Genomic DNA, 16,040 nt, shown 5'->3' with positions numbered 1-16,040 from the left:
AGGCAGGCGCTTATTCTACTGAGCTATCTCCCAAGCCTTCTACTAGTTTTTCGAAGGTAGCAATTAATATTTAAAATGTTTTACATTGACCAATTTGAAATGCTAATATCTGTAATGTGAGCAACTTCACTGAGGACAGCAATGTGCAATATGAAAACCACGATTGAATACCTTTCACCTTGTTTTTTGAAATGTGTATCATCTCTAAAGTCTCATCTATTATTTTTTTTATTCTCTTCAAAGTTTTCTTCCCAGGGACAACCCTCTCAGGCCCCCTCCTGACCCTCTTGGATAGAAGCTTTCTTTCCCCCAATAAATCTATTCTGCTCATAAAAAAGTAAGAGGGAAGTTTTAAAAAAGTAAAAAAGGCAAAGAAAATATTAAGGTTTAGTGAAAAAAAGAGTTAATATTTAATTGCTTGACCAATCTGACACACCTTTATCTGGTAATTTGAGGAACAAATTTGATTATAACAATACATAATACATAATAACCATTCTTAATTTTGTAATCTTGTTTTGAAATTTTGTACCATTTTTATTGTTGCATATTGCTTTGTTCTTGCTTTTATTCTTGTTACTTGTTTTTGGTTTTTTCTCTTTAAAATAAAAAATGTAAAAAAAAAGAGAAACAATTTCATGAAGCAAAATAATAGAAATTTGGCAATGGTTGTTGTATTACATAATGTTAATTTCAAATTAGTTGTTTAGATTACCAGATAAACATGAAATTTGTAAGAAGAAAATTATAAGAAATTAAAAAGAAGGAAAAAAATACAGCATTTAATTGCTTTTTCTATACAACAGCAGAAATCAGCAATACAGTTATCCAAGTTAGCCTGGATATATATGTAAATATACCTTTGTCCTTCTTTCTTTTGTCTTTTTCCTCATCCCAGATTTTTTTCTCATTGAACATATTCTTTCCCATTACTAGTATTATTGTCCCTTTCAGATTTTACTTACTCTTTCACATTTTTTTGTTAACAAGAGTATGGTCTCTAGTTGCATCCATTTACCTATAAAAGCTTTGAGTTTATCATTTTTATAGGTGAGTGATATTCCATTGAATAAAAATATATCTTTTTATCACTTCCTCAGTTTATGGGCTTTTGGGTTGTTTCTAAGATTTATCTATGACAAATTGCACTGCTATAAACATGGGTGCACATAAAATCACAGTAGTATGATGTTTCTAGTTCATTTGGAAAAGTATTGAGGAAGGGAATAACTGTGTTGAATGGGACTTCTAAGTCTAGATTTTGAGGAATCTTCACACTGAATTCCATAGTGGTTGTACCAATCTTCACTCCCACCAACAGTGAGGAAGGTTTTCTTTTTCCCCACAGCCCTTGAAGCATTTGTTATTGGTTGACTTCTTGATGGTAGCCATTCTTTCTGGCATAAGATGGAATCTTAGTGTGGATTTAATTTGCATCTCTAGAATGACCAATGATGTTGAACATCTTTTCATATATTTATTTGTCATTTGCATTTCTTTGTCTGAGAATTGTACATTCATCTCAGATGCCCATTCTAGATTGGGTCTTTGAATTTGGGAACCTGATTTCTTTTTAAATGTATTTAGTACAGTGTCTACAGGGTCTCACTACACAGATTGGATTCATAGTGATCCTCCTGTTTTCAGCCTCCCAACTGCTGGGATAATAGGCATGTGCCACCATGACCAGTCTCAGTAGCCCTCTCAGCACGCCCTGGGAGTGGGGCCAGCACAGCACACTAGGGATTGAACCCTGGCCCTTGCATCTGCCTAAGCAGATGCTTTAATCCACTGAGCTATCTGGCCGGCCCATGATTTTTTTGAAATTCTTTATATGTTCTAGATAGAAGCCCTTTGTCTGAAGGACAGTTGGCTATACTATTTTCTCAATTTGTGGGATTTCTTTTTATTCTGTTGGTGATTTCTTTTGACATCTAGAAATGTCAAAAAGATGAGATCCCAAACGTTGATTCTTTGAAGAATTTCCTGTGCAGTGTGGTCTTGCTTCATGAACTTTCTATCTACCCTATATCTTTAAGATTTCTATGTACTTTTTTCTCCAGATGATCCAGTGTTTCAGTTTTAATATTTAATTAAATCTTTCTTTCCACTTTTGACTGTAGTTTTGTGCATGGTGATCAACATATGTCTACTTTTAGCCTTCAGCACACGGAAAGCCAGATTTTTCCAGGATCATTTAATGAAGAGGCTATCTATCTTCCACTGAAGATGTGTAGCCCCTTTGTCAAAGATAGAGTGGCTGAATATGTTTGTAGTTATGTCTGCATCTTCTAATCTTTTCTATCCACCCTCAAGTCTGTTTTATTTTTATTTTTTTATTTTTTTGTCCAGGATCATGCTGATTTTATCAAAGTAACTTTGTAGTATAATTTCAAGTCAGGGATTGTGATTCCTCCTTACTTTCCTTTGATGTTCTGGATTGATTTTGCTATTCTAGGTCTCTGCTGGGGCTAGATAAATTTTAGGAATGTTTTCTCTAGATCTGTGAGGTATACTAGTGGTATTTTAATTAGTATTGCATTGAATCTGTATAACAATTTTAGGAGTATGGTCATTTTCACAATGTTGCTTTTTCCTATCCAGGAGCAAGGAATAGCTTTCCATTTCCTGAAATCCTCATTGATTTCTTTTTTTCAGAGTGCTGTAATTTTCACTGTATAAATCTTTTACTTCCTTTGTGAGATTGATTCTAAAGTCATTTAATTTTTTTGGATGTTATTGTGAAAGATGTGGTTTCCTTAATTCTCTCTCACTGCATTCAGTGTCTGTGTATAGAAATGCTATTGAGTTTTGAGTGCTGACTTTGTATCCTGCTATGCTACTTCATTTGGTTGTTAAATTTGCATGTCCCTTGGTGGAGATTTTTGGCTTTCTATATAGAGTATGATGTCATCTGCAAAAAGTAATAATTTCACTTTCTTTTCCAATCATTGTTCCTTTAATTTTTTCTTTTTTATCTATTTGCTCTGTCTAATGTTTCCAGAACTACATTGAATAGGAATGGTGACAGTAGACATCACGGTCGCTTGTTCTGAATTTTATAGTGAAGTCTTTCATTTTTGTCTATTTAGTATGATGTTGGCTGTTGGTTTGTCATAGATGACTTTTATCAGGTTGAAGTAAAGACTAACTATTCCAATTTTCTGTAGTGTTTTATCATGAATGAATGTTGGACTTTGTCAAACTTATTTATTAATCTATTCAGATGATCATGCAATTTTTGTCTTTAGCTTTGTTCATGTGGTATATTATATTTTTGGACTTTCATATGTTAAACCATTCATTCGTGGGATAAATCTGACTTGTTCATGATATATAATCTTCTTCATGATTTTCTGCATTCTGTTGTTAGAATTTTATTGAGGATCTTTGTATCTATGTTTATCAGGGAGATTGGCCTATTGTTCTCTTTTTTTTTTTGGTTTGGTCTTCCTCCAGTTTTGGTGCTAGAGTAATACTTGCTTCCAGGAATGAGTTTGGGAGAATTTATTCCCTTTCAATTTCACTAAAGAATTTGAGAAAAGGTAGCATTAAATCTTCTCTAAATTTCTTATAGAATTCAAGTGTGAGTCCATCAGGACCTGGGCTTTTCTTGGTTAGCAGTTTTTTTTTTTTTTATTACCTTTTCAATTTCATTCCTTGATATTGGATTTATTCAGAATTTTTGTATCTTCTTCATTTAGCTTTGTTAATTCCTATATATTTAGGAATCTGTCCATTTCTTCTGTGTTAGCCTGTGAGAGTAAAGACTTTGGAAGTAGATACTTATGATCTTGTGAATTTCTATAGGTTGTGTAGTGATTTCATCCCTTTTATTCCTTATTTCATGAATTTGAATTTTTCCTTTAGTTTTTTTTTTCCAGTACCAGGGATTGAACTAAGGACTCTGTGCTTGCCAGGCAAGCGCTTATTCTACTGAGCTATCTCCCCAGCCCACCTTTATTTTTTTTTATAAGGTTAGCTAGGTGTATATCAATTTTATTTGTCCTTTCAAAGAACCAACTATTCAATTAATTAATTCCTTGTATTGTTTTTTTCATCTCCATTGCATTTATTTCTGATCTGATCTTTATAATTTCCTGCCTTCTTTGGGCTTTGGGTTTCATTTGCTCTTCTTTCTCTACGAGCTTAAGAAGTAGCATATAATTGTTTATGTTTATTTGAACTTGTTCTGTTTTCCTGATGTAAGAATTTACTGCTGTAAATTTTCCTCTTAAGACAGCTTTGCTTGCATTCAACAAATTCCAATGAGCTCTATCTCCATTTTCCTTTTTTTTTTTTTTTTTTTTTTTAACCGGGGAATGAACTCAGGCCCTTGTCCTTGCCAGGGAAGCTCTTATTCCACTGAGCCATCTCCCTGGCCCCTCCATTTTCCTTTGATTGTAAATATTGTTTAATTTCTTCTTTAATTTTATCCATTGATTGTTCAGCAGGGTGTTCTTTAATTTCCAAGTGTTTCCAAAGTTTTTGCTGTTTCTTTTGTCAATAATTCCCAGTTTCATTTCACTATGGTCAGATAATATACATGAGATAATTTCAATTTCTTTGTCTTTACTTAAGAATGCAGTATGAGCTAGTATATGGTCTGTTTTAGAGAATATCCCATGTGCAGCTGAGATGTTGTCGAGTGGAACACTGTAAAAGTCTACTAACTAACTAACTAACTAACTAACTAACTAACACTGTAAAAGTCCATTTATTTACAAGTTTGATTTAGTTCTATTCTTTTTTTGATGATTTGTTGCTTAGTGGATCTATTTCTTTGTGTCAATTGGTGGTTAAAGTGCCTCACCACAATTGTATTATGGATCATTTGATTTTCCATGTCTGCTAAAATTTTTCTTATATAGATGGGCACTCCTACATTGAGTGCATATATATTTATGATTATTATCTCTTCCTCTTGTCATTTTTCCCTAACCAATATGTAGTGACCTTCCTTATCTATGTTAATTACTTCTGGTTTGAAGTTCACATTGTCAGCAACCACAATAGCTACCCTTGATTTTTTTTTTCTGAGTCCCTGTCCCATGCAGTGTTGTTTTCCATCCTTTGACTTTCAGTCTATGAATATCTTTTTGAGTGAAGTGTGTTTTCTTTATGCAGTATTTTGTTGCATTTTTTTTTCTTGATCCACTGTGCTAGTTTTTTCTGTTTTGATTGGTGAATTAAGGCCATCTACATTGATGTTTATAATTAATGGGTATTGGCTTACCTTTCCTATTGTAAGATCTCTACTTTTTCCCTCTCTTTAATTGAGTCCTTTCTGTTGTTGTTCTTGAAGTTATGGACATTTTTAGAATATTGTTAGTACTCTTTGTAAGGTTTGTTTGGTTGTCATGAATTTCTTAAGTTGTTCTCTATCATAGCAGTATGTCATCTCTCCATTACATTTAATAGATAGTTTTGCAGGGTACGTAAATCTGGGTTGGAAGTTGTTTTCTTTCAGGATCTAAAATATTTCATTCCAAGTTCTTCTTGATTTGATGGTTTGTGCTGAGAAATCTGATTCTGCTGGGCTTTCCATTATAGGTGATCTATTTCTTTTCTCTAATAGCTTTTAATATTCTGTTCTTTTGCTGAATTTCAGGGACCTTGATTATTATGTGTCTGGGTATAGATTGTCTGATTATGGATAAATGGTGTTCTATATGCCTCACTTAACTGTATGTCAGATTCGTTTCTCATGCTTGGAAAATTTTCTGCTACTACTTCTGAGTCTTTTTATGCCATTTGTTTTGACTCCTGCTCTTTCATTCCTACCTATGAATCTTGTCTTGTTTTTCTTTGCAACATCTTGCAGCTCTTGCTTTGTTATTTCCTGGTTCCTTGATTTTTTTATGAGCTTTTTCCTTTTTGCACTGAAATACCATTTAAAAAGCTTTTATAGCATCATACCAGGACTCTCAAAAGATTAAAGGTGTAACTTTTGGTGATTAAAAAAATCAAATAGCATAAAATGTAATTTTCTAGGAGGACAAAAAAGATGCAAGTGTTGATCAAATAGCTCAGCAAATTAAAGTGCCTGCAAGCAGGCACAGGGGCTGGGGGTTCGATCCCTGGGCCACCCCTGGGGCACGCTGAGATGGCAACTGAGACTGGGCATTGTTGTACACACTTGTAATCCCAGCTCTTAGGAGGCTGTAAACAGGTGGATCACTATGAGTCTGATCTAGTAGTGAGACCCTGAACACCCTGTAGAACCGTCCCTAAAATGAAAGAAAAAAAATGCTTTATATCCTAAATTGTAGTGATCTAAAGAAGTAATATTAGCAATTTCCACCACCACAATTACTATCAATGCCTCTAGTATCATTGATTATCCAACACAGATTTTAAAAACTGATTACCAAGAGGGACAGTGCCAAAAAGTAAAATTTTTATGAAAGAAAAAGTAAATTCTAAAGCAAATTATGCATTTTTATACTATCATTATCTTTGTAGAAATTAAGCAAAGGAACCCAAGTGCAACAGAGAACAAAGGTAAACAAAGAAGCAGTGCTATCTCACCTTCTATTGAATAAGATTGAATTCTGCTTTGCATGATGTATTAGTCAACGATGCATTTCTGTGACCAAAACTTAAATGTGACAAAGTTTATTAGGATTTACAGTTTCAGAGGTTGCAGTTCATAGTCAGTTGGCTCCATTGCTTTTAAGCTTGCAGTGAGGCAGAAACACTAAGGCAAGAGGGTGTGTGAGGGAAAGCAGCTACCTCATAGCATGAGAGAGAGAGAGAGAGAGAGACAGACAGACAGACAGACAGACAGACAGACAGACAGACATAGACACAGACAAAAGTACAAAGAGTCCAACAAGAGATGGGGCCAGGGAGATGGCTCAGCTGGCAAGTGCAAGGGCCTGAGTTCAATATCCGGTTCTGAAAAAAAAAAAGACACAGAGAGAGAGAGAGACAGAGAGAGAGAGACAGAGAGGTAGAGATCAAAAGACAGATAAAGGGTGCAGGCACAACCTTTAAAGACCCAAATCCACTGCCCTGCTTCCTACATCCTTTACCTCTTCAGGTGAGTCCCATGGACAAGCCCACCCACGCGGCAGGGTCTTCATGAGTCAGTTCTTTCTTTAGGTCCCAGGTCTGAGCACAGCTGCCATGAAGTCCTCATCTTAGAGCTTTTGGGGAACAAATTACATGTAAATTATGAATCACATCAATGATTAAAAATGCTACCCACATTAGGCAAATGTAAGCTTAGCATCTTGTTGAAGATCTTCAGTAGTTGAAACGCAACTGATTCCTGACATCACAGAAATACTGCTTTCTTCATAACTCAAATATGCCTGATGAAACTTTCCTCCTCAATAACCATATCAGCATCATTAGTTGCTTATTATCAGCTTCTTTATAATCATATATTAAGGAGAATAATCCCAAATTAAGTATATATTTGCTTTCATGCATTACATTTTTACCGCTTGCCTCACACCTCAGTCCTGCTAACATTTTCCCCCTCAAACCAAGATTGTACCGTAGTGAAAGCAATAAGCAGAATTACATTCTGGTGTAAACACCTTAATCTGAGTAGCTATTCCAGATTATTTTCTGTCTGCACCATGACATCAAAATTTATTTCCATGCTAAGCTTAAACCTCGAATTACTTTTCTTTAATCACCATCATGTTCAAGTCATATACACATAAAAGAACTGCCATGAAGGGACATCTGATAATTGGCAAACTGTAATGTGAAACAGTTTTATCTGAGTTTGTTCTGACTTGACTTTCCTTGCTATTCACAGGTTCTTGTACGTCAATCTATGATGTCTGTCACTTGTTCTTAAATTACCTTCCTGCCTCCCAGCTACCTAAAAGCCCAACCTCCTCATCAAGGCCCAACTAACCAAGCTCTCTATAGAAACCCACCAATCCTGGCCAGATAGCATATCTGCCAGCCTTGCCCAACTCTCTGCCACATCCAGGCAACCCTCTGGGCTTAGGCCTTTTGAGTTCTTGTATGATAGGCCCCTCCTTCTACTTACCCTACCTCTAGACCCATCTCCCAACCCACTTACCAACTACTTGCCGCTGCTCTCACTAACTCACATCTCCTCAGACAATATGCAGATCAGTGCCTCCCTAAACCTGGTAATGACTCAGCTCCCATACAGATTCAGCCTGGAGACCAAGTCTTCTTAAAGGACCTCAATCCTCCATCCCACAAGCCTCATTGGTCTAGCCCACAAATCAACATCCTGAACATGCCAACTACCACAGCACTCTTGGGAAGAGAAGCCTGAGTCCACCTGTCCAGTCTCCAAAGGGCCCCACTGCCAACTGATCAATAAACAGATAAGCAAACTTGGTCATGCCAGTTTCTCTTCTCCACAAAATTTCTTCTCAAATGCCTCTTCACTTTAGCTCCAATCCTAGAATGAGGGCCATATTTTTCCTGACTATTCACCTCTTATTTCACATCCACTCAACACTCCACCAGTAACCCCATCAATTACATTGGAAATTTGTGGCCTATGCTGGGCCTGCATCTCCTATGGGGAAGTTACTGATGGCCCCTATCAATGGCAGTCAGCCTTTAACTCTTTGCACTGCCTTTCCTCCCGTTCCCCTTCAGTCTCCCTGATCTTTGATGCCTGTGACCTCCACCCTTTTTCCTCATAAGACTGGCACCAAACATACAGTCGCAGACAAAAATATCTCTGCATGCACAATGCACCCACCTCTCAGTGCAGGGATAATTGCCCAACCTGGAAAGACATATTGGAATACTCCTCAAATGGGAAAATATGAACTTTCCACATCAATACTGAACATTCATACTAGTCACAAACATTCACAGATGCTCACACAAAGCCTGCGAAGGTGTGCCTCCAGCTCATCCCCTCCCAAGTAACACACACCTCATACTACTGCACCTACATTAATCTCACCATCCATAACCCACAATCAGACACATGTGACCATAGGGTCACCCCCACCATTTGGATTGATACCATCGGACAAGACCCCAGTGGATTCCTCCATATCCAAAAGACACCTTACATAGCCCCTGATATTGATGCAGAAGCCACCACGCTTGATGCCTCTCTACAGAAACCAACCCATAATTTTGATGGCCCTCACGGCTCTCAGATTCTTCTCCTACACTCCTACTAATCTCTCCAAGTGTTGTCTCTGCTCCTCTGTACACCAGACCTAATAGACATTCCTGGTAACACCACCTGCTCAAGCTCTTGCCCATTTACCCAGAGGTCCCTAGCCCTAGATATCCACCTCATGGCCCTCACTATCTCTTATAACCTTCCCTGCTCTACAGGATGCTCCACAAGCTTTCCATATATCTCCCTCCTCTCCTGCCTCCCCTCATATAAAAAATCCACACAACTCTTCCTATGTGGCTCCTCTGTCTACCCCTGCCTTCCATAATGTCTTCAATGCCCTCTGGTTCTAATAGTTCCTAACCTCACTATCTATACAGAGGAGGAATTTGCCAATGGCTATTTCTCAGCCAATCTCCATACGCCATCACACAAAACAAAATGAACAATCCACATGGGATTTCTCATAGGTTCAGCCCTGATGGGAATTACCTTAAGGGCTGCCAGACTAGGAACACCCCTGGGGTTATATACACAGATGGCCAACCAGCTAGCTGGAGAATTTGATCATGTAGCCAACACTATGACCACCATACACGAACAACTACAAAACTGGTCTGTATGGTTCTACAAAACAGAGAAGTTCTCAATATGATAATTGCAGAAAGAGTGTTCTTTAAAAAAGAAGAATGTTTCTATTACTTTAACCAGTCTGGCATTATATACCAAAAGATCCAAGAATTAAGAGACAGAATCCAAAAATAGTGAGATGGGCTATTTATCCATGGGCTCCCCAGGATTGGTGTTACACAACCCATGAGTGACCACACTCACACAGCTCTCCCCACTCCTGGGACCACTGGCAGGACTCACTGTTATGTTCCTCTTTGCCTCTTGCTTAATAACCCTAGTCCCCAACACAGTAACAAACTCACAACCCAAAATTTTAACCAAATCCTCTCAGATTATTCCCATCAGGGCTTACTCCAATGAGACCCCTTCGACAACAACTCCTCACCCTGATCTCCAGACTCGTGGCCCATGATGCCCCCACTCAGCAGGAAGTAGCCAGATGATTTCTTTGCTCCTTTTCTATCAGATGGAGTCTGGGATGATACATCAGGACTCAAAGTTTCCTGGGTACCCTGCCCTAAACACTTCCCCTCTTGGTTTCCTAGGCATCCTACCCCAACCCCAACCCCAACCCTGCCCCATACTGTACTCTGGTCTCAGCTCACTTCTCTCTGACCTAAGAATTAAACCACAAGGAAGAAAAATGGTGTCCACCTGAGATCTGGCTGTTCTAGCCTGTGATTACCTTCTCTAAAAGATCCTTTAAAGTTTCCTGTCCTGTCTTTGTTCGGTGCTGTTTTGGTCTGTGAGACAGCCCTCCACATGAGTTTCCAATAAATCCACTCTTTCTACTGTCAGTGTGTCTGGTCTGGTTCTGTGTGGGTTTGGCTGCCTTTGTTTGACCTTTCAATTTCCAAGCAAAATCTTTAATATAATCTTACTTGGGCCTCAGCAATTATATATAATGTTACATGATACACCGTCTATAAAACAGTAGTACCTTGGCCTGTGACTGGTCCATGCTGATTGATCCAGATCCACACCTACTGATTCAAGCACACTGATGTGCTCAAATGCAGGCCTGTCGCTGTTAGGGCAGATACCTCTCAGATGGGTTGGAGGTGTTGTGGGTAGTTCTAAATGCCGTGGCAGTCAGGGAAGTATGAGAGAATCGCCTCTTCTCAACAAAAAGAGGAGAGATAAAATTGGAATGGCCACCATCTGAGGAGACTCTCTAGAAGTAGGATGTGCTAATCAGGGCTTATGGTGGTCTGGGGATGTTGTAGAAGCTAACAACGGACCAGCATTTCTCCTTGTCCCTGTCCTTTGGGGGTGATTGCCTTGTTATTTCTTTAGGAAGGCAGCAGCAGCTCTTGATCTGTGGGGAAAGGGGAGGGATATATCTGTGTCTCTTCTCAAAGCCGGTGGGAAAGCGGCAGTGAAGGAGTCTCGGGTGAAAGGATGACTGCGCAGCAGGTTTTCTCAGTCCATTGTTGAGTCCTCCTGAACATATTCTCAAGAAATGGGAACAGAAGGGCAAAGTGCAACAGCTACCGCGGAACCATGCTCCTTTCTTGCTGTCGCTGGAAGTAGGAAAGTTGAAGCTCTTTGTTGTTTCTCTTGGTGTGACTACAGATATCAATAATTAACCTTACACTTACAGAAAGCTAGAAGGAAGTATATTGGAACTTTTCACCATGAAGAGGTGATAAATGGTTGGGAAAATAAATATTTTTAATCTGATTTAAGTATTATATAATGAATACCTGTCAAAAGTGTCATAGGTTGCTCCATTAAGGTGTACATTTGTTTTTACATTTTGTTTCGTATATTTATTTAAAACGTTTAATTAATTAATTAACTTTTTGTGGTACCAGGGATTGAACACAGCACCATGTGCTTGCCAGGCAGGTGCTTATTCTACTGAGCTATCTTCCCAGCCCAATACATTTAATCTAAATTTAAGAAGATGAGGACATGATCTTTAAGAACTATTTCTCACTTGAACATAATTTAGTACACTTTCCAGTTTAAATATTATGCTACCGTTTTTTCTTTTAGATACACTTACTTTCATGCTAAAAATACGTTGCTTTCTGCTATAATTTATACTTCGTCCTTAGTACTATCTCTTATTCTGTCAACTAAATTAACTCTATGTTAATCAGGTTTGTTCAGGAATTGCCATTATTCAAATCTTGTTCTCTTTTATTTTACGAAGTGTGACATGTATTCCCTAATTTCACCTTAAAATTTTCTTATAGTACAAGTAAAAAGGTCATGTATTAAAAATTTTTTCAAGAAAAAGGGTTCTTTCATCATCTCTTTTCCCCATTCTTGATGAGCATATACAACATCAACCCTTTAAAAGATTTTAAATGAGATCATGAGACACTCTTTCAAAAGACTAAGGAAAAGTTGGTGGCAGCACTTGGTCCCCATAATTTAACACAGAAAAAAACTTTGGAAGAGTTTTGTGAGTATTCAGAGTCCCATGTCCCATTATCTTGTAACAACCATGGAAAGTGGCAAGATTATAAGAAACGTAATGTCATGGTCAACCTAGGGAGTCTGGGCCCAAGAAAATACGGATCTACACCTAGGCAAAGACTATACACTCAAATGATGTCAGAGATGCAAAGAGAAGATTGTGTTCAAAACAAAATTCAATGACATCAGTGATCATTAAAGGGAAAAGAAATCAGAGGCCCACGAAATGTTATGGGGCTCATTAGATACTCATGGTCACTACACAACCCTGGTATGGAAGGAATAGATCCAGTGACTAATGAAACTGAGTTTCTTAGCATTGATGTAAGTTTCAGGCCAAGTCCAAATTCAAAGGCAGGCATGACCCAGCTCAGGCACAATTAGGCTAAGAGTAAATTTGCTGTCATTGTTAGTTTTATTTTATGCTTTTCACAGATTGAAGGAGGCTCAGCCACATGGAAGGGTGTACTTCATTCTGCCTAGTACCTCAGACATAGAACTCACCCAGGAATGTCCTCCAGATAACCAATAAATAATGTTTAACTAAATACCTGAGCATCTAGTGACCCAGTCAATTGGACACATAAAATTAAATGTATTTGTGTTTTAGCAGGTAGTAGGGATGCTGCCTTTTTAGGTCTTATACAGATCCCAAGAACATAGTACTGCTTCTAGATTTACTTATGACAAACACCAAACAAGCCCATTTTAAGTGTATTCTATAAAACAAGTGGCTTATACTCTTCCAAAATATTCACCTCATAAAAATATAAGAAAATAGTGAAATAAATTACAAGACTAAAAGTGACTTAACAGTCATTTAAAATAAATGCAGTAGCAATCCTAGATCAGAAAAAAAAAAAGTATTGTGAAGCTTGGCATGGTGGTGCACACCTGTAATCCCAGCACTCAGAAGGCTAAGGTAGGAGGATCTTTGCAAGTTCGAGACCCACCCAAGCTACAAAGTGAGCTCACGGTCAGCCTGAATTGAGTGTGAAGACCCTCATTCAAAAAGAAAAAAATGTTGTTATAAGGTGTTATCCAGGGCCACAAGTATCTTCCAGATAAAAATAATAAGTAAAAATATATCTCTTTGCAGATAAAATGCTTATATATAAAAATATCCTAAAGAACACAACAAAAACTATTACAGCTAATGAATGAATTCAGCAAAGTTATATTACGTAAAAATCAATATGCAAAAAAATCAATTACATTTATATGTATTCACCATGACCAATCTGACAAGGAAATTAAGAAAACTGTTTCATTTATAATGGATTCAGAAAAAACACAATAAAAGCGGTAGCACTGCTGAAAGGAATTAATGAATGCCTAACAAATAGAAAGGCATCTGTGTTCATGAAAGGATTATGATTACAACACTCTGCAAATTAATCTGTAAATTCAAGCCCAATCAAGTTGGTTTCTCTTTTTGTAGCAATTGGCAAACAATTCTTACAATTCATATGAAAACACAAAGGGCTCAATATGGTCAAAACAAACTTTAAAAAGAAGCAAGATTGAGGATTCACACTTCCCAGGTTCAAAACTACAAAACTGAATCAAAATTTGATTCTGTAGTTTTACCATAATATAAGCATACTGCATAGATCAGTGGAATCACATTTACAGTACAGAAATAAATACCCATATTTATGGGTAATTGATTTTCTACAAAGGTGTAAAGCAAATTAATGGCAAAAATAACTCTTTTCAGCATATAATACTGGGACAACTGAATAGCTACTTGCCAAACAAGTTGGACTTTACCTGGCATAATAAAAAATAACCCAACTAGATCAGGACTTGAATATAATATCTACACTATGATTCTCTCTGGTGATGAAAATCTTGCACTAAATAGTTTTCTTAAATAGCGTAGCTACAATACATACAGCCAAGAACAAAAGCAGATCAACTGGACTTGATCAAAATTATAAAACGTGTTTCAAAGACACTATCAGTATGTAAAGAAATGGTGTAAATATTTAGACCTTCAGTGATTTTAATACCCATTTCTCCAAGGAAGATATTCAAATTGCCAGTAAGGACATACAAAGGTGTCCCACATCTTTAGTCATTAAGAAAACGGTAATCAAGACACTCACCATGCAATACCACTTTCCACCTACTTTAAAGACTAAAGTGACAGTCAACGTAACAAGTGTTGGGGAGGGCATATAGAAATTCAAATGCGTGTATATGGAGGCAAGGAGGGCAAAAGAGGACATCTGCTCTGGAAAGCAGATTCAGTTCCTCAAACTGTTAAACACAGAATTACCATACAACTAGTGAAGTTCCACTACACCAGAGAAATAAAAACCTATGTCAATACAAAATCTGTAAAGACTATAAAGCCAAAAGGTAGATCCAAACAAACATCTATTGACTGAAAAATTGATTTAAAATGTGGTATCACTATACAATAAATGTAATTTTGACAAAAAGAATAAAGTACCCATAGGTGCTACCACATGGATGACTCTTAAAAGATATTCAGTGAAAGAAGTGAATTGCTAAGGGCCACATATTGTATAATTCCACCTGTATAACTGGCCAGAATTGGCAGATCTATAGCCAGCATTGACTAGTGGATGGCTAGGACTAGTGCAGAAAGGAGAAAAAACTGGTAATGAGTGTCAGGATTCTTTTGAGATGATAGAAGTAATCCAGAATTGGATTAGACCAATGATTTTACAACTCGATACTAAAACTCACTGTGTCATACTTTCAATAGATAAATTTTATGGCATATGAATTAAATCACAATAGGGCTGTTAATAAATAATATGTAGACATAGAGAAATGATGTGCTTACAGACGAAGTCAAAGATCTAAGAACAGATGCATAGTCTTCATTAAAGTGGGAAGGAGCCTTGCGGCCCAGAATATGAGGGGCTGAGTGACCACCAGATGACAGTGAGTGAGGACAATGTAGTTTAATAGTTGCAAGGTGGTAGATTCTGCCAGTAACACGAATTAGCTTGCAACTGGATTCCTCTCCAGAGGCTCTGTGTGTGAATGCTACCGACCTGACACCCTGATGTCAGCATTGAGATTTTCAGTGAAGAAAGGCTTGGACTTCTGTTGATAGCACTGGGAGCTACAGGATTGTTGATTAACCTGAAAAGTTCATGGTGATTTGGTATGAAAGAATAGAAAACTAAAACCCATAGCATCCATTTCATAAAAATGAGAATAATAGCACTAAGGTACTTCATAAGGGAGTGTGTCCTTTTAAAATACAAAACCATATAAAACACTTGGAAGTCTTCAGTATAGTCTATTATTTTAGATTATCTCATTATCACTATGTTACTGAGGTCAGATAAGTAAGCTTTTAAAAAGAAATTGCAGGGCCGGGTAGATGGCTCAGTGGAGTAAGCGCTTCCCTGGCAAGTACAAGGACCTGAGTTCAATCCCTGGTTCCACCAAAAAATAAAATAAAATAAAAGAATAAAAAGAAAAAGAAGTTGCAATATCCTCCAGTAGTAAATTCATACAAGCTCCATTCATTCATTAATACGCCAGCCAGGATATTTTGGCATGCCCAGAAAGGAATAACGTTTTCCATAATAGATTGGCTTTTATTCAAGATCAGATGCATAGAAATGGAGGCATTTCTTAATAAAGATAGCATTCTGTATCCTCAGCCTTTAAAGTATTCCTCGCAAGCCTACATGTCAAGTTTTGATGATGGGTGGAAAATGATGTAGACAGCAGGGAACATTCTTATAAATGTCTCCTGAATATTGGGTTTAAAATTTTATATATCAACCCTAAAACTGAACTACTGCTGCCAACTAACAGAGAGAAGGTGGCATTCACGGAGTGGACAGATGAAACCACCCAGAATAAGTTGCCCATATAAAATGGACTAAAG

This window comes from Octodon degus, unplaced genomic scaffold, assembly GCF_000260255.1.
Source record: "Octodon degus isolate 3935 unplaced genomic scaffold, OctDeg1.0 scaffold00055, whole genome shotgun sequence".
In the NCBI taxonomy this organism is placed as follows: domain Eukaryota; kingdom Metazoa; phylum Chordata; class Mammalia; order Rodentia; family Octodontidae; genus Octodon; species Octodon degus.
Note: the sequence above shows the minus strand (reverse complement) of the source record.